The following is a 25,396-nucleotide window of genomic DNA, read 5'->3' as shown; positions in this document are numbered from 1 at the left end:
GTTGATTTCTGATGTCAAACAGTTTGACAAACACGTCAGATCCAAGGTAAATCTCTCTGCTTTTTATGAGGAAGTGATTGTTGAAGAAAAGCTTGAAAAGCTGTTTTGGAGGGCAACACTTCTGTTGTTGATTGAACTGAAAACTCAGGTATCTGAGTTTCATGTGTATTCACCCAGTATCCTGCCCATTTCTCTGGTTCATCTAGTTAGTGGCTTATTTAAATATCTAATATATCAAATAGAGTGAAGTGAATTATTTCACCTTGTAAAACTAATGATATGCCTGGAAAAGATGAATTATTAGGTTTCCAACACATAGATTAAAAAAAAAAACAACATAGAATTAAAAATAAAAATAAATGAGCAGTGGTATTTACAAGATCCATAAGCAGCAGACACAGGTAGATTGTGGTGGGTTTTATGTTATTTTTTCAGGCTGCTGTGTGGAATATACCCTGAGTCTTTGGCTGTTACAGGAGTGGGAGACGATGCAGGAAAGGAAAGGCTGAATATTTACAGGCATGGGTGCATTTACCTCTCATTCTAAAGCAGCTGAATTAGAAGGAAACAAAGGTAAAAAGCTGATGATTGAACACTTCCCAAACTTGTGGAAAATGCTCACATAAACTTCTCAGTAGTAGAGGAATGAATTAATAAAATTATTTCCAGCTCCCAGCCAAGGAATAGGCAGCAAAAAGTTTCTTTTGCTATTAATAAGACGTCACACATTATCTTAATATTTTGGAGAGTTTCTCAATCATGTGGATTTATAGAGGAATACATCTTAGTGTTTCTGGTTCACATGCCCCATCAGGAATGGCTGGCCTTATCTGATCCTTCCCTGCACTATTTTGGAAAGCTTGTTGAATTTTATTCTGCACCTTTCCTGGTTTAGAGCTGATAAGTACTCGATACTGAAATCATGTAAACAATGTCAGTGTTTTTAAAGTTTTTTTGGAGCTAAAATGCCCCATCTGATCACGTTTCACCCTTTTCAGAAAATAAACAGGATGCAATAGATTTTTATTATCTTCTGTTCCAAAACTATGTCAGATTAGCTGCAAAATAACTTTTGTTTGACAATGTTGTATAAATACTTTTTACTTGAATGGTAGTGATACCAAAAGATTTAAACCCAAGGGCTTTGAAGTATTTTCCAATTGTCTCAGTGTATACAGCGTTAAGAAATGTTTTAACTTTTGTAGCTTTGAAGGGTGTTTTAATATTAAGCAAAAGCTGGTGAGCTTCTGCACCACATGGAAATGAGGAAATATTCAAAAGCACTTTTCCTTTTTGATAGTCCTTTATTGGGTGATGCTGAGTGACCACTTCAAAGATGAACCCCCTGCATTTGTGTGTTTGCACAGATCTTAACTCCAGCCCAACTGGGGCCTAAAGAACTGATGCAGTACAAAAATGACTGCTGGAGTTTTTGGGGAAAAGAGCCACGTTTTAAATCACACTTTCCTGAAATGGGGATCTTAGTCCCTTATTGTGAGAGATGATGGATTGTATGAGTTGCTTTTTATAAAATAGCAGGAAAGATTATTTCAGGAAAAAAATAAAAAAGCGGAGAAAATTCAGAAAGGGGAAAACCAAAATGTATCTTGATATCATTAGTGAATTTGGTAGCAGAAAGAAGAAAAAAAAGAGAGAGAAAACTAGATGTAAAAAAACCCAAAAGACATCAATAAGTCTTTGAAAAAAAAGCGTGAAAGCTGTGTGAATTTTCAGCTTAAAAAGAAAACCTTTAAAATATCCTTTGAGTTAAACCCCATTGGCTGATCCCACCAGCATCAGAGCTTTAACAAGACCATCAATTTCCAAATCCATTGGCAGTTCATCAGATTTCCTACTGGTGTCAGTGCAGTGGTGGTGTTGCATTGTGTTGAAATTCTTGCAATATTCCCATTCCAGCAGTTTACATTTATTCCAGCATTTGCAGGGGTAAGACAGTTTCAGGATGGGTCTTCAGCTCATAAAAAGCACTTCAAAGGAAAACCTCTTAGATTGAGCCATTGCATTTTTTTGAATTTTTTCATTAATTTTGTCACTTTTTGCAATGAGGCAACTTTGGAAAAGACACCTGAGGATGAAAGTAGCAAATAAAGTTGTGATAAAAGCCTTTAGATATTCATCTGCCTTTCAATCACTCTGTGCTCCATGGCCATTGTGTTCTTACCTCGAGATACCATTCGTCTCTGGGAATTTTTACCTCAAACTTTTTGAACATGGAACAAAAAAGTTGAAGGGTTTGAGTAATATTTGGAAGTATTATTTTAAGAGAATATTGAATTTGATAAAAAGTTTTTCTTTTGAGTAATGGAATATGATATTTCTTTTGAAATATGATTAATTTTTTCAGAAGTGGTCAGTAATAAGTGAAAAGTTCATCTTTTAAAAGTTGATTATATTTTCTGATAGTCTCTCTACTCAAGGAAAAATAAAAATCTATTAGAAACTTTTAATAGTGTGGAATAATAGATATGCTCATGATGGTAAAAATGACAAACAGAACAAGCAGGAACAAAAGTACTTTTGTGCTAAAGACTGTTGGATGAAGTTTAAAAGAAGTCATACTATTCCTAGATTATAAGCATTCAATAACATCAAAGAATACAGCATATGGATACATATATTCAATAGAAATAATTTTTCTCCCCCACTCCTCAAATATTATTTTTAAAAAAATTGTTGAATATTTTTTTTATTTCTATGAAGTGCTTCCTTCTTTTTTCAGATGTGCTTGTGAAATTTATGCCAAATGGAGGCCTTATTGTTGATTTAATATCATTTCAATACAAAAGTATCCATGGAGCACTGTAGCCAGTGCCAGTGATCCAGAAGTGCTCAACTCCATTAATCTCACATTAAAGATAGAGATAATTTCCTACACAGATAAAAATGACAGGCAATTTTAAACTCAGAGCAGTCTTACCAGAAATAGAGGCTTTGCATAGTATTTGGTTCCCCTGTGCTCATTTTTGCATCCTTCCCAAACACCACATGAATTTCAGTGGTATCAGGCTTTGTGCAAGTACATGGAAACCAGTGGAAAAAAAATAAAAATTCCAAAGGGAACTTTTGTTTGATTTTCTGGATATTTATTCTTTTTCCCAGGGGCTTTCTCTTTAAAGTGAAGCTGGCTGGCCTGGTTGAAGTGTACAGATTTCCTCTCCTTGTCTCTGTTGGCTTGGCATCACAACAGCCCTGGTGCTTTTAGAGTGAGAGAGAGGGTGGAAAGCCCAAAGAGACTCAGGCCCTGCATCCCAGCTGTGTTCCTGACTGGCTTTTTAGGGAAAAGAAGATGAAAGAGGCCTGAAACAGAGGGGCTCTCGTGGAAGAAGGGAAGGGAGCACGAAGGGAATATCTCAGAATTCCCTTGCCAACCCCTGACTGCCATCAGAAGTGATGGTACCACCATGGTAGGGTAGAAATGCAAGACATGATCTTTGTTCTCTGCCTGGGGCTAGGAGAAATGTCTGAAGAAATTTGTCCCCAAGCACTGAATTTTATTTTCTTTTAATCTGATTTCTAGGCCAGTATCAGCTGCATGTCCTGGCTGGGCTGTCCTTTTTTCTCACAATTAATATTTTGATGAGACACAAAGCCAAAGCTCTGCAGATAATCCCTCATGAGAGGAGTATGAGAGTGCCTTTGCCAGTGTTGTGCTTTTAGGTGGGCACTGTGCATAGAGAACTAATTTGGCTTCTAGCTCATTTCTAATTTCTAACTCTTAGTTGAAATGCTGGATTTCCTGCATGACAGGCCTATCACTCTGTCCTGGATTCTTCACTTAACTTGTCTGAAACACACACTGTCTCCCTCTTCACTGGCTTTTTGAAGTATCACCCTTTTAATGTGAAGGGGCTGCTTCTAGGGGGAAAACTTAATTGCCTTTCTATTTTCACTCCTTTTCTTTTTCTTATTTTTTTTTTTTTTCTTTCCTGAAAAAGGGAGAACATTCCCTTTGATTTTGCTGCCTTTGGATGCTTCAAGCAGCTCCGAGTGAGAACATTTGAAATGATGTATTGACATTTCAGATGGATCAGCCTTTCATGGCAGCTGGTGTCAAGCTGGGGTTTGACAGAGTGGCCTCCTCCAAGTTGCTTTGTAAAAAACATGTTGCTGTGTGAGGTGTTCTCCTAATATTTCCTATTTTAAGCCAAAATAAATATTCAGGGAGAAGTGAGTAAAGGTGAAGGGCCTGCAGGTAGAGGGGGGTGATTTGTCCATGGGGAACGTCCTGCAGGTTTAGGGGAGCAGCTCCACACCATGACCCACACTGTCCCCAGCTGTCCCCAGGCCATGTGTCCCTGTCACTCTGGGCAGGGTGGCAGCTGATTTTCAGCTCTCAGCAGGTTGTGCATCCAATGGGCTGAACTGGTGATCTTGTTGCCACCTGATTTTGGCCAGGATTAGGTGCTGTGTAATTTTTCCCCTCCCTTATACATGGAACTCAAATGTGCCTCTTCCTTGGGCCTCATTATTGGGTTCAGTCTACTTATAGTGGCAGGGATTTCAAGTCCTCATGTGAAAAGATAGTTTTGATGTCACTGTGAAAAGCAGTGTGCTGAAAACAGTTTTGAAGTAGCGAAAGTGTGAAAAAAATTAAATTAAATTACAAAGCCATTGGATGGCTTTATACAACCACTTATTTTGCAACTTTCCATTTGGAGAGCATCACCTCATCATAAAATTCATTTTTTAAGTTTCTTTTTTGCCATTTTTAGGCAGCTGCCCATTGTACATGACACACAGCTGACAGGGGAGAAGGAGATGAGTAAGGGGAGGAGTAGGTTGTGGTTCTTTCTGGTATCAGCTTGTTTTATACACTCATTTTGTATCCTCAACCCTTTTTCTTTCTCCTGGAAGCTGCAGGCCCACATCAACCAAATCTCTTGGGAGCAGCAAGTCCCAAAAGGATGTGGCTCCTGTGTCACCAGGGAATGACGAGGAAGAGGAGGAAGAGTGGCAGGAGGGGACATTTTCAATGGCAGGGAAAGGGAGCGCCAGGGCATTTTTTGTTTGTTTGTTTATTTTTATTTGCATTTTGCACAGAATAACTGTTTTGGTTTTTAATGATGTGTGAGGAGTGTTGCCAAAAATAGAAAACATTCATTTGAATTTTCAATGAAGCTGATTGTACCTCTCTTCCATTTAATTTCCATGAATATTCTAAGGAATATAAAGGGAATATTCACTGGAGCAATAAATGCTATGCTAATTCTATGGGACAAAAATGGGAAGTGAGTTTTGAATCCCAAATATTCGCAATGATAACCTATTTTATGCAGTACCCATTCAAAAACAGGCTTAATTTGCATTGAAGTCAGAGACTTAAGGGTGTCTCTAAACTTCAGGGTATTTTTACAGCTTCTGCAGAATCAGTGCATGAGCAATGAATCTAAATGCATCAAGCAAAATTTTGCCTGATGAAAACATTGCAAGTTTTAGAGAAAAAAAGAGAAAAATTGTTAAAGCCCAGACAAACAGTGAGGTGTTCTGGTTTTGTGTAAATTTTCATTGGACTAATCCCATCCTGGTTTTTGTTACTTGTGCCTTGAATATTCTGAGGGTGCTTTAATTTTATTTTTTCTTAAACTCCTACACAATGGGGAATTTTTCCATAAACTTTTGCAGTCTTTGTTCATGTCTCCAAACAGAATGAGGAGTGTGGCAAAAAGCTTCGTGACTTTGGTGCTGAGTTTGTCTTTTTCTGGCATTTTCCTGCTACTGATGAATTTTCAATAAAAGCCAAGATCCATTTGCATAATTATATTGACAAACAGTTATATTTATACTAGAGAACAGACCATTAAGATGTTTTATAATATGCTTTTGTTTTGCTTTATTCCTGAAGTTTTCTTTTTATAAAGACATTTTAACAAGCAGAATTTTAATAATTTTGAATTTTGGTATATTTACAATATTTTTAAAGAGTTATTTTAACCCATAGTTAGGCCATTAATCAAAGCTTTTCCTGTGAGGATTTTTCTGCCTGAAAGACCCCCTTCTGTGCAGACAGGTATTTTGCCTCTGTGTTAATGTGGGATGTGTTTAATTTCAAATTGATATTGCTTTTATTCCAATTTAGTTTAAGCCTCTTGCAAGTGCCACAATAGAAAAGGAGCAGGCACCCTGAAATCTGGACTAAGTGTGCAGGGAGGATCACTTCAGAATCTGTAACATATGCTTTGTTGTGCTGAAATTTCTTTCCTTTTTTAGAAAGGAGAAAGCCCAATATTTATGGGCTGTAAGATTTAACTATAGTGTCAATAAAACATCAATGTATTATCTATATGCGAGACAAGTGCTTTGAAACTCCCACACCAAACCAGCTTGACTGGCTTCTTTTCCTGCCTTGCAATGAAAATGCAAATCAATAAATAGTATTTCATTATCCTGTGTCCAGAAGCTGATTTGGCAATGAATTATACTGGGTGTCAGCTCTGTGGCTGAGGGAGTGCTTACAAGGAGCAGGTGATGGATACACTCCCCTTCCACCTTTGGAGACCTCACTTTAATTCTGCTGTAGGTCACTCTGGCAATGAGTCTCTATGTTTTACTCTTCAGGGCTTGTCTGTCCACATCATAAACCCATCAGGCCACACCATGTGCTTAACAGTAAGTGCCACAGGAAAAGCTGCTCACCGGATCAGCTGGCATCATTGTGAGGGGTAATTCTTGTCCCTCAGCAGAACTGTGATTGGGAGCAGCCAAACTCAGTTTGTCCTGAATTTCAGGCTATTTTCAAGCATTTTTTTTTCCCAGAGGCCTTCCTGAAAGTCCTTTAGGGACCCAAACGCAACTCTAGAATTGAGCATTTTAATGTATTTGGGAAACACTCATTTGACAACAGCTCTTGTTGATTATCTGATCTTTCGAGTCACAGTGACAAAATAAATCAATCCATGAGAATAAAGAGATGTCCTCTGAGGTGATTTTAATTCCAGTGTTACCTGTGTTCCCCAGGCAGCCTGGTGACTCCATCCCAGGTTGAGCAAGAATCCTTGAGCCGGAGCTCGGTGCCGCATCCAGAGCCTCACGACAGGAGCTGTGCCTTGAGTGGAGGTGAAAGGTTTATTATTTCACACATTCTGTGCACACCCCCTATTTCTCCTAAACTTCCTGCCTGCTGAGCAGGAGAAAGGAAAAGCCGAGTGGGAAGCGGGAGGGATCTGTCTGCAAGAGGCACTTGTGCCACTCACACACGCAGGTGCAGCGGCCTCATCAGCTGCAGTGCCCCTGCTTCACACCGAGCCTGCATGAGTAAGCATTCCCAGATGAGCTGGTAGGCCTTTCATTTAGCATTTCAAGGTATGACTGTGTTCCTGGCATGTGGTGCAATCACAGGGAAGAGTTTTGATGGATAGAAGAGGAGGAGAGGGAGAGAGATGCTCACTGAGACCAGCTGATGCATACGGGGTCATTTATGTCTTGTCCATAAACATATGAAGTACAAGAAGAGGCCCCTGGGAGGCCAGTGACACTAATGGAAAAGTTAAGTGTGAGACTGTACAGATGGACTTGATGGCTTTTATTCAGAGTTGTTATTAATTTAGACAAAGCAATCTAAAGCTGTCAGGAGTGCAACCTCTGCATTCACTTCTGTAGATTATCATAGTCTCCATCACCTCAATAATAGGAACTCAGGTGTGAGTGTTTGTCTTAGAGGTGATTCTCAACCTGCTGGTTTAACTTTTGATTTGGAAGGAAACAATTAACTTTCATTCGCTAATAAGTCATGGGGTTTTTTTTAACATTGCCTTTTTTAATATGCTTTGTTTCACTTTGTCAGTAGCTGATCTGCTTGAAAGTGGTACAAAGTGAGAGTGCGAGCTCATAGCAAATGTAAGAAGTGGAGTAGAAGGCATTACTCTTTATCTAACTAGACTGTGGATGGCCATCAGAGGCCATTAGTTCCCAAATTCCAAATATTCACAGGTATTTCTGATGTTGCAAAGAAAGCTGGTGCCAGCAGTGGTGAACTTTTGTTCTCATTTCCAGTTACACTTGAGTACCAGCTGTACCATGTAATAGTTGTAACATTTTTTTCCTTCAAAGAGAGCATCCCTCACCCTGATGAGAATTGCAGCCTGAAAAGATCATTCTGATTCAGTGGTCTCCACTGTCACCTCTCTGACCTCGCAAAATAGACTTTTCAGCTTTTGTGTATCAGCTCCTGCTTTCCCTGTTCCCGGTGAATTCTCATCACCTCCTCCCCCGTGCTGACATTTGATTCATTGAGCTGCATTCTGATAGAGAAATCCCACATTAGCCCCTCTTCTGGGGAGACTGACAGAACCTTTGTGATAGATAAGCTTTCTTCTGAAGTTGGAGATAGCCTAGTGTATACCTGCCCTTTTTTTGGTTATTTTTTTGTTTGTTTGTTTTTTGTTGGGTTTTTTTGGGGTTTTTTTTGTGATTCTGCACCTATGGGGTAGGGCAGCTTCAGAACCAGGACGATGGTTACACGATATTTTTAAACTCTAGCTGTGGAGAAACACAAATGATTTCATGTAACGTTAAACAACAGCTAGGTTCTCTTTCCTTTCCCTTATCTAAGGAAACATAACTCACTCTGTGCCTGTGTCCCTAATTAGTAACACTTGTTGCCAGCCTTGACCTTTCAACAGAGAGCTCAGCTCAGCTTCATCTGTAGAGAATTGCCACTATGATGTAGCTGTGCATAATAATAAAAACAATTTAAAACACATTAAAACGTTAAAAAAACCCCACCACTTAAAAGCTTAGACCCAGACTTCTCCACATTTATTCATGTTGAGCAGTAATTTGCTCTGGTAATGGTCCCAGTGAGGCAGTTTTAAGATACTGTGCACTGAAAGTAAGAGCATTGTTTAATAAATAAGCAGTTCTGTCCTTCTATGCTCATTTGTGGCTCAATGTTCTTTGTGTCCAGTTCATAATTTGTTCCCAGGACCAGCCTACTTTCAACACTTTACATGTACATTTGCTCCTTTGCCTTATTTTCTCCTATTATTTCTCATAATCTGGAAGAAAAAAAAAAACAAAAACCAAGGTTGCTAAAGCACCAGCTGGAGTGCAGTGATTTTGTCCAGACTGCTGTCACTGTTAGGGATGACTGAAAATGTTTATTTACTGAGTGACAGTAAGACTTTTTTTCTTTTATTATGCCACAACCACATATTGCCAGGCCTCAATTTCTTATTCCAGATCATGGAAGTGTCCTCTGTCTGAAATAATTTTAAAACGTAACTGGCTCTTACTCATAAACATAAACGTTAATTTGATATACCTATCTGTCTAGTTCAGAAAAAAACCCAAACAGATTCCAAAACCAATACATTGTCTCTCAGTTGGTTCTATGGTCTGAGGAAAAATAATGCAATATACAATTATTTTCTCTCTATTCTGAGCACTTGTCCAGAGATTTCCATGGGCTTTTCCACCCGATTACTCTAAACTGGACTTCTCCCTTTGTATCAATCACTGAAGAAACAAATGATGAGTGCCTGCAGCATAAGAGCTGCTATTGGTTGTAGCTTAAATCTAACTTGTACAGGTTCTCATATTTCCTTATTTTCACTTCATTTCATGGAGAAAATAATAGCTTTCAGTTTTATTTGGAGAAGAAATTGTGGTTAGCCCTGGTACCAGAGGGGTTTACCACAGGTTGGATTCCTTTTCTAGTTAGGATGAAGTTATGTTAAAATAAATTACTCACCTTGCAAGTTTCATGCATTAGAGAAGAAAATTTCTGCTTTTAACAAAAGAGGGTTTACTGTTACATCAGTAAAACTGGGAACAAAATCAGTGCCTGTTTTCCCTTTTCTTCTGTGAAGCCAGTGACAGTGGTTGCCCATTGTCAGACAAAATAATATCAAGGTTTGTCTGCTATTATGCATTTTACTGATATCTCCTCTTTGCAATAGAGATGCCAGATCTATCCAGATGATATTTCAGTGCCCAACAACTTGTGAGAAATACTCCTCTGACCATGTGTAGGGGCTGTGTAAAAAATCAATCCAGTCCAGGCCTTGCTGTGTATCCCAGGGATGCTGTGTGGTCACCACAGGGCTTGGATTTGGAGGAATGTGGTTTTTCTTCAGGGAAAGGGGGAGTACAACCCTAATTCAAGGAGTTAATTCTCTCCAAGGTGATAGTGACCATGAAGTTTGACCTTTTTTATGCAAGTATATATTATGAACTGCAGATTAGACTCTCATAAGCTTTTTTCCCCCCCAAATATTTCTGCTTTATAATGTTAAAAATTATGAATATTACTCTGATCTAGCAAGTATGGATATTTCTCTTCAGCTCCCCCCACTTTAATTCTAAAGAAAGAATACATTCTTTTTGTAATTTATATGCTTTCAACTGCTTAATAAGCTCTGTTAACCTCCAGTTTAAAGCAGTTGGGGTTTTTAAATTCAGATTTGGAGTGTCTGAAAAGAGTAATGTGTCTACATTTCCATTCCAGACTTCTGGAGCTGTGATGAAAACAAGATTAAAGAAGAAATCATTGGCAATGAAGTGCTTCAACAACTGAACTGCTGACTTTTTTTTGGTGGATATTAAGTTATCTTTAGCTGCCATTTTAGACTAAATTCTCTCCTATATTGTGTTCTAAATTTCAAGAGGTACATATAGAGGAAGATGATGCCCGGCTACTTATCGTGTTCATTTTTCTGCATTTTTCTATTGATATTGTTGTACCTTATACATTTGTAAGGGCCTTTTCCTGCAGCTGCCATGCAAATAGCTGTGTATTTTAGATGGCTGAGATCATACCTAACTCATCTCCCTTAAAAGCTACCATTTCAACAACTCCTCCCCCTGCTACTCGACCCAGGCTCTGTCTGAGCTGCTCAGCTGTGGAAACAACTGAAAAGGAAACAGATAATGATGGTAAACTGGGGTGTCATGGTTCTCTTTGTGTATGGCCATTGTAATACAGGTCCAGCAGGCCAACAATGACTCATCAGTGGCACCAAGCCTGCAATTTTGCTGTGTTTGCAATTTCAGAGAAGAAAAGCAGCTCCCAATTACATGTATTAAACTTTCAGTTGATGTAGAAATTATGACGTACATCACTTCTTTTATCAGTCAAACTCCAGGGAGAGGACATCAGATTTTTATGCTGCCCAGGTGCACGTTTCTTATAATTTAATCAGCTCAAAGCAGCCTCATTTCACCAGAGAATTTTAATTCATGCCTTGAAAACCACACCATGCCCTCTGTCTCCCCCCTGCTGCTGTCAGTAAATTACAGCTCACCATTCATAACCCTTACCTGCATTTAATCCGGCGCCCTCTGCCAGGAGCTTAGCCAGCTCTGCTCCACAAGCTGAAAGAGCTGGACCAAATGCCATGAATTATCTTCATGGAGATTATGAATTGCAAAAGGGACTGCTTAAAAAAAAAACATCAGCGGCCCAACAAGCAGCTGATAATTTGGCTTATGCAAATGCACGTGAGAAATGTGTTTGTGCTGGTCTCTGGGAGTGATGTCCCTCAGCTCAGCAAGGATGCTTTGGTTGTTGGAGAGAGCCAGATACCTGTCTGATTTCCTCTTTCCTGCCCCTTTTCCTCTCCCCATGTTGTCACAGCCCAGGGAATAGGCTCACAGGCTGAGGAAGCAGCGATCCTGGTGGGGGAAACTCAGCTCACCTCTTGGCCAGTTCAAAGTTAAATTTGGGAACCCAGTTAGGTATGACCTCAGCTATCTAAAATGTGCAGTTATTTGCATGGCAGCTGCAGGAAAAGGCCCTTACAAAAGTATAAGGTGCATGTGCAACAGCAAAAGATCAAGCACAACAGACAAATTCAGGAAACTGAACACATTAAGTAGCAGGGCTTCACTTCCCTCTGTATGTACCTATTGAAACTTAAAATAAAATATAGAAGAGAGGGGTGGGGTTAGAGGGATGACCTAAGTAATGCCATGGGAAGTGGGGTGCATTTCCAGAGGGTAGAAACGGGATTCAGGGCTGGGAGGAGGTTTTTGAGGGGATGTGTGTGTGGGTTTAGTTTGCCTACCAAGAGCTTGTTGCCTCGTGGGCATTCCTAATTCCCAGTGGTGCTGGGGGATCCTTACCAGGCTTAGGCTCCATCAGACAGAACAGGGGGCTCAGGGGCAGCCCCAGCTCTGGTCTGTCCCTCTCCCCCTCTGCTTGTCCCGTGGCTGCCCCACCCTGGAGAGATCCTCATGGGCCTGAGTGCTGGAATTGGCCACCTTTGTGTCCCCCAAAAAAGCTTAATGAAGAAGCTGGAGCTGCTGTTTTGAAAGCTGTCCAAAGAGGATTTGGATGCTCTGGTCTCATTAAAACACTGGTGGGAAAACAGGTGCCAAAATCCTGTTGTTGACCTCGTAAATCTGCCTGCACCAAAAATCTCCAGAGAGAATTGAGAAAGACAAATGCCTCTTCAGCTGACTGGCACTGGCTGATGTCACACCGGTTTCAAAGTATTTTTCCTCCCCTTTCATCTTTTTGTCTTTGCCTACTCCAGAATGAATGGTAGGAATGGGGAGAAGAAACCCACCTAAGAATTTTTTAAAATGTTTTCCATTTTGGAATTATATTCTTCTCTAGTTTAAATTTCATTTTAAAGGGAATTTAAAAAAGTCCCACTAGTCAACCAAAAAATTAATTTTCTTAGTGTTGTAGTTAAAACTATTTCTAGGCACAGAACCCGCCAGTCTTTGTAGCTATTAGCATAAACTAGGAGAAAATATTGAAATTTAAGCAGTGTACTTTACTTTTCATCACCAAAAGAGTATTTTTACATTCAAGGAGTGGGTAAAGAAATGATAGTCAAAGCTTAATCTCCACTTAACAAAAACATTTCCATACGTTTTACTCCTACGAATAATTCACAAGAAATTAAGCACAACTGATGAGTGAAAAAAACTTCCATAGCCATGAAGAAAAATATTAACAACTGTTACCACTTAAAAATCTTGCTTTAAAGGAACACTCAAAAATGAAAATGCTGCGGAGGTTTGAGGGGGCCAACACGCTTAATTTCTATTTACTGAGCTTTGTAATTTGGTAATCAAGGTAAATAATGCAGGTTTTATGAAAGGAAAATAAGTTATCTTAAAAATTCCTGATTCCTGCTTAATGTATCTGAACTTTTATGAATTTAAGAGGTACAGAACATCTAAAAGAAATCATGCTGGCTCATTCAGAATAGTACTATGTGTAATAAAAAGGGAGTCCATCCATGTGATTGTAGTGAAATTTCTGATAACTTGATACATTTCCTCTGGTGATCAAAACTTTTTCCATGGTGAGCTGAGATACTGGAGTATTTTTCAGGTTTTTAGATTTGTCAGCATCCTCACAGTTAAAGATTAACAAGGCTCCCAGTGTTTGTCCTTGGAATTTAACAATAAACCAGAATAAATTCATCCAGATCCTCTTTCCAGAAAAGATCTGCTGCCCATCAGTACCATGTGTCCCTGATAAAGGTAATCCTGATGTATTTTTCACTGATATTCTTGGTAATGTTGAAGTCAAACGTTTCAGATCCATGCAGAATGACTGAACTTTTCCTTTTTCCCTTCATATTTTTTGATAGTTATTCATTGTTAGCCTCTCCATATTGGAAGGTCTGCTGCTGCATGAGCAGTGCTGTTCAGTATTTTGGAATTTAAACTCTGCAGTGACTGTGCAGTGCAGTTTGTTGCCGTGGGAGTGGAGGTGGATGTGATGAAGCAACAGGTTGAGGCTGCACAATGGCACACTGAGATCAGAACATGCAGCTAATCCCTGGAAACCCTCAAAAAAAGCTGTTAACAGATCTGAAAATCAGTCTGCCTGTTATTGTGATGGTGACCCACATCTCTCTTCAGGCTTGAGCTATGTCAGAGCAGCTGAAGGTTGTGTGTAGTTACAGAGGTGACCTCACACAGTGCATTGATGTGTGCAGGTTGTGGATTCTGCCCAGTATTTATATATGGGACACAAAATTTGCCTTGTCTGATATTCTTTGTGAATGGTGAATGTTTTAAGTAGCTTCAAGTAGCTTCAAGCCCACAAGAGTTGCCAGCACCATACAAAGATGAAAAGTTGCTGCAAATCATTTTCCCTTAACTTCTTTACTGAAACTCTTCCCCTTAAGTATTTTAAAAGCACCACATATTTCCCCAGAGAGCTTTCCCATTCTTTTGCTGGTGCCAGATATCAGTGCCAGGGGTTTGCCTGTCGTGGTTCCAGTGTTTCTTGTGCAGAATTGTCTGGAGGCCACAGACTGATTTGGCTGCAGGCAGCAGACGGGGCTGACACGGCACTGACTCCTGCTCTGTTTCACATTATAACGATTGACCCGGGGGTGAAAGGCTCTGGATCCCATTACCAATTCCCTGAGTCATCCTATTCCTTACAGCAGGGCTCTGAACAGCTGATGCAGGATGCTGGTGCTCAATAGCATCTGCACTAAGAGCACTTACTCAGATTTATTGGCCAGCATAACTTTCAGGTTTTGTTTATTGAGCAGCAAGTATGTATTTCTATGGAGCTGCACTCATGAAATCCTCAAGTCCTTATGCATCTAAACTTTTTGCTGAAGGCAGATATCTTGAATAAGAATTAAAAACAAGGCAGTCTGAAGTTATTTTATAATCCTAGCATACTGTTACTCACAACAATTTAGTGGATATATTAAAAGCTCTGAATTCAGGAAATCCCCTGGTGTCACATTTTTCTATTTTGAATGCCGTGGCAGTCCTTTTAATTTGTGGTTGGGGCTTAGGACACTTTCTCATTCCTACTATCTGAAAAGCTACACATCTTTGCATTTCAGCCCTATTGTGTGTGAGAACTGAAATAAAAGGGGCCCAGAGTTAGGGGAATCCTTCTTGCTCTTGGATGCAGGTGAAATTCTGGACCATCACCACCCTGTAATCTTTGTCTGCTGACTTTTTCTTTCTTTTTTTCACATTACTCTAAACAACAGATGCTGTGTCACACTCTGTCTGTATTATCCTCTAACCAGCTTTTGGTTGCATGATACAACAAATATGAAGCTGCTAGGCAACAGATAGCTCAACATTTTCACTACTTTCTCATATATTTACATAAAAATTGTGTGGTCAGATGTACTGAAGACAATCACAGCACCAGAATTTGGTAGGGAAGAATTTCAGGATTTTTTGCTTCAAGATAGTTTAGTCTCTATGGCCTGATTTTTTTACTTTTTTTTGCTCCTCTCACTTGCCCTGAAATACTTCCACTTAAAAGTGCTGCACCATCCAAAATTTAGTGTCAAATAGATAATTTGGGCTAGTAGAAACAAAATTCACTTGCATAAATCCCAGGTAATCTTTTCTGGGGCTATTCTCATATAAGTGTATAGAAAGGAGTTTTATACAATAAGCACAATGTTGGATTCTTTTTGAACTTCTGTTCTCCAAACACACTCAAACTGTGAAATTGTTCTCCTGAACTTCAAGGTGGTGTATTTATTTTAGATATAAAATTTATAAATTACTAACATTCCTCAGGCACCCATAAATGATAATTTCCCACACTGTCATGTGGTTGTACAGCTGGTTTTTGTTGTTTTGTTGGTTTTTTTTTCCATTTGTGCAGTGCTAAAATTGTCATTGATTGTCAGGGCAACAAAGAAATTTATTCTTTATATCCTCAATGCATTGGGTAAGAATTAATTCTGCATTATGAAAAGTGATTTTGGGGCACTGGAGAAAATATATGAAAATAATAATAATAAAAAAAATCTTGGCTATAGGGACAGCAGTGATAAATGTCTGCTTTTATATGAAAATACAGCAAAAAATAAGAATAGAAACTGTCTTTTTAAGCACATTTTCTTTAAAAATATCACTAAAAATTATTTATACCATTGATTATATGTGAAATTGAGAAGCAGATTTCTTACTTTTGAGTATTTCTGATCCTCTTGCTCTTCCAAGCACCTTAAAGCCTGTAAATAGAAACGACAAAACATTCAGGAAAAACTGTTTGGAAACTCTTAATCAAGAATGGCAAATGAAAGGTGGCAAAACTAAGGAAAAAAAAAAAACAAAAAGGAGTAATCTGAAGACTTTATAGGTTTTATTGTTTTATTGTCATTAGCTGGAAAGAGGAGCAGTCTGGAAAGAAGTGGGCACATTAAATATAACTAAGTCTGCCACATTTCCATCTGCTTTTATGTATCCAAACCAGAAAGGAGCCACCTGCTAATCAGAAGTGCCACGTCTTATTTATGAATGCAATTAGTCTTTTTTAGTTAATGGTCTTAATTAGTTTGGAAATCTTTAAACATACGGGCAAACAGCAGAAGATCAAAACGTAACAGTGCTGCAAATGGAAATCGTAAAAATATGATGAGTAATCAAAGGAGTTCAGGGCAAAATCATGAACATTGCAACATAAACAAGGTTGTGGTAAAGATAATAATTAAAAACCTCAGCCAATCTAACCAAAACATTATCTAAACAAAATGTTATCTCAACAAAACATGTTAAAAATGGGAGAGGGAGAAAAGCAGTGAAAATTGTGTCCCCAATGCCTTGGTACCTTCCTCACCTTCAAAAACCCCACGATATAAGCACAGACTGAGGAAAAGACAAATAGAAAAAGCTCAGTTCACCATATTTAAGTATTCTGCTTAAGTACACAGACCTAGTTTGTCTAGGCTTTAGCTGGTTCTTTTTACACTCTTTTTCCTTCTTCAGTTATTTTCATGTAAGAAACCTACATATGTAGGTTATTTATTATATTTATATAATATCTATTTATATATATAATATTTAAAACATGTAATATCTATAATACATAATAATATTTATATAATATATATTTGTCATACTGCCATTAAAGGCAACAGTAAGTGAGTTTCTAGGTTTTCTTTATTTTTCTTTTACCCACTTTTCTTTGGCTGTGAGCACAGCCAAATGCATCCATGGAATCTGTACAAAAAAGTTAGTGCAGCTTTTGCTGAGGAGCAGAGCACCTCTGCCTTTTTGGAAGCAGAGTTTTGGGGTTGGGACAGCATTGGATTAATTGGCACCAGTTTTGACCTGCCAGATGTTAATTTTGGTTTAGTTCCTGTCAGTGATATTCCTGACCTTTGGGATAAATTCCATGCCTTGAGCAACTTCAGTGAAGTCCCTGGACAAGCCCTGATTCTTTAGGTGGTTTGTGTCGCTATGTTGTATCTATAAATTTATTCCCATTCAATTATTCTCTTTTATTTCACCTCTTCCTTCTGTAAATCTGCACTTCCAGGGTCAAACCATCTCAGGGCCAAGAACTAGAGGACGTGTACCTGATATTTTGAAGCCTGCTGGAAGCTTTGGTGCTGCTTGGTGTTGCAGTGGTCACCCCTGACTTCAGCCCATGCCAGCTGGAATGTCCCTGCTGGAGCCGTTTCCAGCTGGAACCCTCTGAAATGTGCTGCATCCATTCCATGCAGCAGAGCAACAATGTCATTTTGCAGGTTGGTTGGCACAAATGTGTTTGTTTAGTTGAATTCAGGAAGTGTCTGTGACGTGCAACCTTGTTTTTTATGAAAGAGAGCACCCAGGTACCCTGCGAGGCGTCTGGAGCGTCAGGGAATGATTGGCTTGTAGCATGAAGCAGACCTTTGGGATAAAGATGAGGAAGAGTGAGCTTTAATTAAAAATCCTCTCAGCTTATCTTCTCACTCAGGGGAACGTGATTTTTCAACCATTAAAAGCAACTGGAGCATTACAGTATTTTTTAATTTTTTTTTTTTTTGGAAGGAGAAATAGCTCCTAATAGAGTGAGGCTTGCACTGTGCAATGCAGAAAATTCAAATGGGCCCAGTTTGCTCTGCTGTGTAGAGGATGCAGTTTCTCCACTCACATCGAACACCCATCATGCTAAACAGGGAGTCAATCATCAGCTGAATTAAACAAAAACCAGGGAATTGCAGGGAAACTTTGGAAAAAGGCCTCAGCTTGAAAAGAAATGATAGAGCAGCATGGAGCTTGGATGTTTGTTAGCAAAAATTAACATTTCTCAATTGCCCAAAATACTGGTCTCATCTGCTTTGTTGTTGGAATTGATCTGCATAGACAGGTCAAGGATTGGCAATTATTTGTTAGTTGTCAATAAATCAATAATTGATGTAAAACCACATGAACTGAGCAGGGTTTTTCACCTATGGTGCTGTTGAACATCAAGGTCAGGCTGTTGTGAGAGGCTGGAAAATGAAAACACTGAACTGCAGAAAACTTCTTATTCTTTTGTGATATTTGTGCTGTTGTTCAGAGATATTACAGCTTCTCCATGCCTTAAATAGTATGTGTGTTGTACTGATATTATTGTTTCTTTTCTTTGTAGTTACAAAATAAAAAATCAGGGCCTATATTGGACAGCAGATTAACTTTTCTCCTCTGTGTACAATGATTATTTTGTAATAGATGAAAATGAAAAAATAAGTAAACAATCCCACAATTCTCTCCTTTACTTCAATTACTAAAAAAAAAGTGAATAAGAGTAGGTGTTTGAAAAACCCTGTCATATAAAGATTTCCACTTTCTTTGGAAAGCAACATTGAAGGGAATCTACAATTCCTGGTTTCCTCTAGAAACAGTAACACTGACCTTCCTCTAATCCTTTTGACCTACTATTGTAAGGCTGCTTATAAACAGAAATAGAAACCACATGCTGTCAGTCAGGGCATCCTTAATTTCTCATCCTGAGTAAAATAAAACTAAATCCTTTGTGAAAGAGCTCATAATTCTTCTCCTTTCTCACAGCTGAGAAGGATCATAATGGAAAGTGACGCTGAAAAATCACAGGTGGGCAAGAGTTGTGGCAACACCTTTTAGAGCTGGAAAAATATCCATCCAAGAGATGATGTGGGTTTGATGGCTTTTTGCTTGTATGTTTGGGGTTGGTGGGTTTGGTTGGTTATATTGTGTGAGTGTGCTCCTACAAACAGCCTCTTTATTACATGTGAACTGCCTTCCTTTCAAGGGGAAATTAACTTCTCCTCAGAAATGAGAAATTAGTGTAATTTCTTTTTAAAATGGTCTTTTTAAACCATCTCAGGCCCATGGGAGCAGTGGGGACGTCCAGGCAGGCAGACTGTAGGCCAAAGGAAAACCCCTAAAATGCTTTCAGCATAGATATGAGGACCTCAGAAACATTGGTTTGCACAAGAAAATTGTAAGGAGCCAATTTAGTTTTGATTCAGCCATTTTAGTTTGTCTCAAACCTGGTTGTCAAAAACTCATTCCCTTTTAGGCAGTTTGACTTGTAAAAGTAGATAGACACTAAATAAACTCCAGTTTGTAGGACTGGAGTCATTCATAAATTACTTTTAATAACATATGGAGATATCAACACAAAAAAAAAAAAAGAAAAAAAAGAGAAGGAATAAAGAGAAGAGCAATATTTAGAGAAGTCCTGGTTTAGATGTCTTGTCCAAGTAAAAAACAAATCAGAATTCAAGTTGCATGTGTTCATAAATAATTGATTAGAAGGGCTCATGTGCCTCTAGAAGATAACCTGATTCAAGGGAAAAAAAATAAATAAATATTGTGACTATTGCTTTTTAAGAGCTAATTGATGTTGTTGACGCTTTCTTAACCTTTTAGTCCCTTTATTTAGTTATAAATGTTACTGTGTCTTGGCTCCTCATTTATGCTAAGGCAGTTTTGATTATGTAAAAGAATGGGTTGCACAAACATCCCTCACCATGGGGATTAGGTATTAATGAACCTGCTCTTAGGTTGGGGGCTGCAATAAGTCACCTTTATTCGTTCTGTAGGGCTCTATATATTTTTTTTAAAAATATTTTTATTGGATTTTTAAACATTTTTTATCTTCCTTTATTGAGCTATGGTAAGATATTGTCTGGTGTGCAGTGTATCAAGCAGCTTGGATAACAAATTGCCATCCCAAATTCAAGCAATTCAAGTCATGGTTTTTCATCCCATGACAAGTCAGGACCAACTGCTCTCAGGGTCAGAATAGAACTGGAGGTGCAGCTGTAGTTCAGAATAGCACAGAGATTATAAAAGCCTTCTGTTCCCACAAAGTTCCTCATTTGCTCACAAAGTTCCTGATTTATGGTAAATAAATGTGTCAGGATATTTCCCAATATTTGAGGGTTTAAAAAAAAAAATCAGTGAAAATCTGATATGAATAAATTACTGAATTTTTTTCTGAGCTACTTGGAAGCACATGATTATGATTTCTCCTTACTTCTTTTTGGAGTGATGGACAACAGCAACTGATGAAGGATCCTATTGCTTGCAGCAATGGGTTTGGTTAGGAGAAAATGCATCACATGTCCAAGAACAGCTTTGCCACAGAAGAAATGTGCAACCAGCTGGGTGTCTGTAGCAAGATGCTCTCCTGCAGATGCTCAGTGTTTTCAGTGTTCAAACCCCAGAGAGCAGGTACCCAATGGCAAGCTTGTGTCTGTGTGTGCTGGTTCCACTCGTGCAAAGCTATCTCTAAGAATGACTGAAGCATTCACTACTACTAAGAAATGACCTAAAGAAAGTATTTTGAGAGATCCTGATTAGTATATTTCCCCAAAACCCACCTTTTGTACGGAGAAATTACATATTAAAAACGAATTGCAAACCGTTGTGAATTTATGAGCTTAAAATGTAATTACAATATTTATATTGTGTTCTTCATCGAGTTGTGCTTTAAAGTCGTGAGACACCATCAGTTTTGGGGAGAAATCTCTCTCAAGGTCGTTCTGTTTCCTGCATCAGCTGCTCACTTACATGGGGGGGACCCTGCAGCGCACGGCAGTGCCTTGAGATGCCAATTGCTCTGATTTGGAATTTTGTGTACAGTAATTAAAGAGCCAGGTAGCAGCAGACATGTGTTACCCCGAGATAACACGCTCCTTGGAAGTATCATGAGGCAGGAGGTGAAGTGAGTGCCTCCAGTGACCTGGGAAATGCATTTATCTCAGCACTGCACGAGCCTGGGGGGCATTGCCAGTGTACACCAGCTATCAGCTGCACTGTGATTGATTGCACCATGTCAAACATATGTTTAAAACATGCTCAGCCTTGTGCATCACGTGTTAATTATGTCTGACTCCGAAGGACCAATATATCAGGTGTGAGGAGATAGGAGCATGAAGTGTTTGGGTTTGGTTTTTTTGTTTTCACTGGGATATGCATGACTGGCAAAAGTTATCTTGAAAGGGACTCGAGCTCCAGAGTGCCACAGCTTCAACAAACCCAGCATCCATAATGCAGGAGAGTGCTCACATGTAATTGGCTCAAGGGGAGCACTCAGAGCTGCTGTGTATTATTCCTGTATTTACAAAGGTAGGTGTGCATGAGTGTGCGTTTGCGTGCCCAGAGCCATCTCCACACTTGGGTTTATTTTTAACCCAGGATTATTTTTGCCCCCCTGCCCGGTGCTGGGAGTTGTTTCATTTTTCAGGTGACTGACAGGGAACATTTTTTCCAGCAGCACTGAGCAGCCTGGCACTGTCCCTGGGATGAGGGCTGGCTGCTCAGCACAGGCCTGGCAGACAAAGGGCTTTGTGCTGCTCCTGCCCACAGCCCTGCAGCCAGGCACCACATCACACACGGGAGAAAGGTCTAGCTTTAATCTGAGCTGCTTGGAAAATCAAAAGGGGGGGATTAAAACAAGAGCAGTGACTGATTTCCGTAGGAGATCGCTTTCCTGTTTCATTTGATAGAATGAATGGGAGAATCAAAGCAAGGTTAGAAGCCCCTGTACCTTTTTTTCCCAGCAATTTTTGTGATGTCAGTTCACAAGGTATTATAATAATTGAACACGTGTGCAATTATGATCTTAAATTTTTATTTTTTTTTTTACCTTAGAATAATTTACATATATCTGCTCTGGCAAGGTGTGTGCCTTCTGAGTCATCAGGCTTGTAGTTAAACATGTTAAAGCTGATTAAATCTACAGCTGTTTGTTTCTTTGCATTCTTTTGATCTTTGCTAAAAATAGCCACGGTGCCTTTATAACAATAAAATTTCAAAGGTGTGGTGGGATGCTGCTTCAAAATTGGATTTGAACAGTCAATAATGAGCAGCAAAAATCTGGTTCAAGCTCAGAGGAGAGAGCAGTAAGAGGAAGGCAGGAGGCATGGGAAGAGTCCCCAGGCTTGGCTGGGCTGTCAGGTGCAACCTCCTGACCCAGGAATTGTTTTGCTCACTCTCAGCCAGCCAAGGTGGGTGGGCTGTGCCTGGCAGCTCCACCTCAAGGTCTCCCAGGCAGGAATGCCCCAGGAGAAAGTGGCAGAGACATTTTCTGGGCTGGCACCAGCTCAGTGACACTGGGTCCCACACAGCTCTCACGGTGTGGGAGCACAGGGAGTGCTTTAACAAGGAGGGAAATGTGTCCTTTACTGGCAAAGTGAAATGTGCTTCTCTCATGTGTTCTAGACAAGCTGTGATTTTTAATTTATTTTTTTTCCCCCCTTTTCCTTTATTCTGTAAAATGAGGTTAAGGTGGCAGAGCGGGATCTTGGCTTATTCTGTGCTGGCTTTCTTTGCACTTCAGTGGAATCCACATGGGATGGTGATATCCAGCTCTGCATTACTGCTATTTCTCACTTTAATGACCCTGGTAAATCTTTAATGATTGCCATCACTGTCAGAAGGGCACAAAGGGCCCTCATCTGTCTTGATGCAACCTAAGAAAATATGCTCACAGATGTCAGTTAAAATAATGGCATTGGTGCTAGGTCACTTGGATTTTTATGGGTACCCACCTCTTCTTGAAAAGAGCAGCACAGAAATCCTTCTCTTAATCATTATAATCACTTAAAACACCTAAGTGTCCATGTCTTAGGTTTTTACTAACTAGGGCAGCAGATTCCAGACAAAAATAATTGAGACAGGCACTTCACAGGAATAGGCCTCCTCATTTCTGTATTCCAGAGCACCTGAGATAGCAGCTCTTATTTTAAATTAGGTATTTCCAAATGTGAGATTTCAATCCAAAACTTGCTTGAAAGTCCATGTTAGAGGAATTCATTCAACCTTAGAACAAAGCTTTTTCTACCACTTACACATTGTTTAATCACAAGTGATTTCCCTATCATAGCACAGCCTTTAAGACATAATTCTCTCAAATTATGGGGTGTGTTAGCAACCCTGAGAGTCAGAAACTAGATATACACATCTCCTGTTCTCATTAATAGCACTTGCCTGCCTAATTCACTGAGCAGCACAGAGAAAATGGAGCCCCGTGGGTCAACATCAATGGATTCAATGAGGTCTTCACCCTCTAAAAATGTCATTAGTGGGAGCAGGAGCTGGCTGTGGGCCCTGGTGTTTGCTGCAGCCCTCTGGAGAGCATAAATCTGACACAGAGGTGCTCAGGCTTGCCTGGGGAAGCTCCCACCCATTGTTCCATTGTCTACCACTCTTGTTCACTCCATTTCTCCTGTGTCACCAGCTCACCCGAGTGTAGGGACAGGCACTGAGCCCTTGCCACCTATCTCCACCCTTCCCAAAATTAAATGTTCATGCTAAGCCAACTCACATCTTTAAACAAGTTCAATTCCCAACAGAAGTTGTCCCCACATAGCTTTTCATGCCTGGTTCAGTTGCAAGGCTCAAACTGGAGGTTGATCTGGACAAGGAGAGGGTTTTTCTGGTCATCTCTAAAGCAGGGACTTGGTGATGCTTCTGCTTAGAGTGTGGGATCAGATTAGTCTGTCTCCTGGAGCTGGCTATTTTTGTTTTCCTTATTATAACGTACTCAACTACATATCAAATCTAAATTTTTCTTGCTTTCTACAGAAATTTCAAGGCATTCTATCTCAGAACCTGAACAGTAAAATGTGGGTTTATTTAAGAGCCCTCCTTCTTAGGCTGCTCTTCTAAAGAGAAAAAAACTCGAGAACTTTTCTGCTGTGTGTGGTAATTAATATTTGAATCCATGTAACATCCAGAGTATGAGATTAGGAAAGGGTGGATGAGCTAAAAAAACACAATGCAATCTTACTTAAAAATAAACCCTAAATAAGTATTCAAGCTCCAGTAAAAATCATTATTTTATTCATAAACCATATACTCACAGCAGATTTTTATTACACTTCTGGGTTCACCTAACTTTGTAGTCTCTTTTGATTTTTTGTCTGCAGTTGTTTTCCACTTCTAAGACACTTGATCTGTGTTTTCCTTTAGACCTCTGCCTCTTAGTATAGATTACTAGAAAGAAGCTCAATTACAATTTTGTCTCTGATGTGGATATTTCTTTATTGAAGGCTGTACAAAGGCGTCCTTCCTCAAGCTCCATTTCAAACAGGGCTTCAAATATAAACGATAAAAAACAAAAAATAAATAAATAGCTAATCTGAGCAGGCCAAGACATGCTTAATTTCAGCTTTCATGGCTGTGTGCTTGGAACAATGTCAACAGCAAGTGTTCACAATCTTCCATGCTACACAATTTGAGCAGTCTCAGGCCTTCCAGTACTCTACTTGAGGATTTTATGTACAGCTCCTTGAAAAAAAAAATAGGTTCCTGAGGAATGTATGGTAGTATTGGATTCAGCTGAAATTTGAGGATGCAGGATTCATCTGTTAAATGTGCATTTTTCCCCCTTGGATGTGGGATTTCCTGTCGGCATTTTGTGTTTTCCTCCTGCAAATAAACACAGCACAGAGCTTTACAGTATGTGGTGAGGCAATATGAGAGTATTCTTCTGGGAATACATTTTTTACACATGTTAATATAAACTATGTTATAGCTCCTCAGTTAAAATTTTCACTTAGAAGTGTTTTAACCCACTTTGGCAGATATGGATTTATAGAAACACTGTTCACCCTACACTTACAGCACTTACTGTGATTGCTGGGTGAGTTCTATGAGAATTTATGAGCAATGATATTAATTAGCTGAGTTATACATTTTATTAGATACAATTTTCCAGCCATATAATTCTTGGATTCTGAAAGACAAAAATTGACCTACTTGAGGTTTATTCCACAGTCAAGGCTAGAGATTTTTAGTCTTTCTCTGTAGGCGTATTTTTTAAGTAATGATGTAATTGTTTGTATCCATTTCCATGTCATGTTGTAATATTTTCTTGATGCTATTTTGTCTTCAAACACCTCTGAGATGAGAGTTCAATTGATGCAGTGCTGCTTGTTTAGGAAGAGAGGGATGCACAGCTGATGATTGGTATATAAAGACTAGATAAGAGTATTTTTTGTTAAAGAATGCTTGGATTTCAAGATTCTAAGCATAGAAATCTCTCAAGGTGTTTGGGTGTTGATGGACTTGATGTTGAGGAGATATTTCAGAGACAGCTGGTGTTCATGTTCAGAGTTATGTCCTGACTGCTCTGCAGGATACAGGACTATTCTTCATGGACTTCTAACCTCAAAGGAACAATCCTGCTGCTAATCTTTCCTTACTGAGATGGATGGAAAGGGAAGCAAAAACA

At 39.3% G+C, this 25,396-nt stretch overlaps 1 long non-coding RNA gene across 2 annotated transcripts in view; it reads left to right on the top strand.

Moving 5' to 3' along the window:
* The window catches only part of LOC111942126 (uncharacterized), a 130,144-nt gene that overhangs the window by 91,986 nt on the left and 12,762 nt on the right, over positions 1 to 25,396 (top strand). The window contains exons 3-7 of one of the 2 annotated variants that reach the window (XR_015285230.1): positions 6,976 to 7,074; positions 10,466 to 10,552; positions 17,240 to 17,450; positions 18,739 to 18,780; positions 20,204 to 21,899. This is a non-coding gene — a long non-coding RNA (uncharacterized LOC111942126). Of the gene's footprint in view, positions 1 to 6,975; positions 7,075 to 10,465; positions 10,553 to 17,239; positions 17,451 to 18,738; positions 18,781 to 20,203; positions 21,900 to 25,396 lie in introns of those variants that run through there. The other variant, XR_015285231.1, reaches the window with a different exon arrangement.

The sequence above is a fragment of the Cyanistes caeruleus genome, chromosome 3 (genome assembly GCF_971803275.1).
Source record: "Cyanistes caeruleus chromosome 3, bCyaCae1.hap1.1, whole genome shotgun sequence".
Classification (NCBI taxonomy): domain Eukaryota; kingdom Metazoa; phylum Chordata; class Aves; order Passeriformes; family Paridae; genus Cyanistes; species Cyanistes caeruleus.
This window is presented reverse-complemented; position numbering and strand designations above follow the sequence as displayed.